Below are 1,879 nucleotides of genomic sequence, written 5' to 3'. Positions count from 1 at the left end.
CACGGAGAACGCGCTGCCCGCTGCGAGGGCCGCGGTCTGCCGGCCAAAAGCCGCCCAGGCTGAAAACCGCAGGCACCGCGGCTCAGGATGAGCCGAGGGGAGGAGGGACGTGCCTGCCAGGCGGTGGCCTGGGCTCCCTGGGGCACAGCTCGTGTCCGTGCGGGGTCATTCCCTGCCAGCCCGAGTCCCAGGACATGAACTGGGGGAACATGTCCCTGCGCAGTGCTGGGCACTTCACTGTGTCCGGGGTAACTGGTGGGGACTTGGGGGGAACAGCGTGCGGGTGGGGTTGACAGCTCTGCGGAAAGTCCGGTGTCAGTCACAGGGACTGCTCACCAGTCCAACCCACGGCCCCACATCCTTGCAGACACCTCTGGGCCCCTCAAGCCCCTCAGCAGCGATCCTCTCCCCCTGCTGTTTTCAGACGAATCCCCACTCTGTGTGTGTCTGGGATCATGTTCTGCCCCTGCTGTGACTGTGGCTGCTTGCCCTTCCCTGCCTTATCATGTTTTTGTACAGATCCCAGGTACAATAAACTGCTCAAATATTTGCAGAGATGTCCTTGTGCTGCCAGAGTGGTGAGCTCCTCTTGTTTGGTTGGGGGGTGGAATCCAGTATCGCTGTGATTTCCCAAGGAAACACCGACACTACCACAGCCCCATCAGTGTGGGGCCGGACAGGAGGCATGGAACTGTACACTGGGGAGTTGCTGTGGGGCCAAGCTTGGCCTGAGAACGGCCAGGGGCACAACAGAACAGCCCGGCTTTTGAGGTGACACCCCACCGGGCAGGGAGCTCCAGCACCCCACTGTCTATGAGAAGCACCATCTTTTCGGCTGCAGGGAAGCAGAGACGGCACTGGTGGCTCCTGTAGCACCTCATGCAGGGATGGTGCTGTTAGAGGTCTCCCCACAGTGGTGCAACCCTTTGTTGTGAGCAGCGGCCTTGGCAAGGCCCGCAGCCCTCCTGTGCCTGCGAGGTTTGGAGCGGCTGTGTCCCTCTCTTCCCTGCAGCACCGCCTGTCACCTCTGGCGTCAGCCCGGCACCAGGCACCGCTTTGCTCCGACACGGCTTGGGCTGGGCTGTGGCAGCAGCACCCCGAGGCCACATGGCACCCACGGGGACAGTGCCTGCCTTGTCGCTGTCCCCTCGAGGCAGGCGGTGGTGGCCGGGGCGCAGTCCCCGCTCCAGCCAGGCTCTTCTCCTCCCTCCTGGGCGGGGAGAGTGGTCAGGAGATAAAAGGGGGAGCAGGGCCAGCTGGAAGTTGCTGAAAGCTGCTGGGGCCGGGAGCGAGGGAGGACGGCAGTGAGGAGAAGCGCGGTATTGAGGGCTCGTTCTCGCGGGGAGAGGGCTGGGGAGTGGGGGCACATCCACCCTGACCAGATCCTGCATCTCCCTGCTCCCTCCCCAGACCATCCCCTCCTTACCCATATCCTCCTCCTTGCACATTAAGTGTGCTGGATATTAGAGGGATAGGGAATATCCTGGGGTGGGCAGAGTTAGGGGGCTGTTGGAGGATGGGGCGTCAGGCAGATTTTGGGAGAATCAAGGGCTTTAAAGGCTCTGTGTGCCCCCAAAGCACTTTGTGGGGCATCAAGGAATCTCAAGGTGACCTGAAGGTGAAACCATCTCTGTCCCAGTGACTGCTCACTGGCAGCTGAGATGATGAGGGCTGTATCCCTGCTCCCTTCTAGGGCAAAGTCAGACCTTTCTCTGGGGCTGGGTTTGTTTTGTGCGATCAAAGAAATGGAGAAGGCCTGTGGGAGGAGGAGCACCTTCATCTCTTGAGACGGAGATGGGGAGTGGAGGGGAGAACAGCGGAGAACAAGGTGCTGTGGCACTGGGTGCCCACAAAAGATGGTAGCAAGGAGCCCAATCCC

This window comes from Geospiza fortis, unplaced genomic scaffold (genome assembly GCF_000277835.1).
Source record: "Geospiza fortis unplaced genomic scaffold, GeoFor_1.0 scaffold333, whole genome shotgun sequence".
In the NCBI taxonomy this organism is placed as follows: Eukaryota; Metazoa; Chordata; class Aves; order Passeriformes; family Thraupidae; genus Geospiza; species Geospiza fortis.
Note: the sequence above shows the minus strand (reverse complement) of the source record.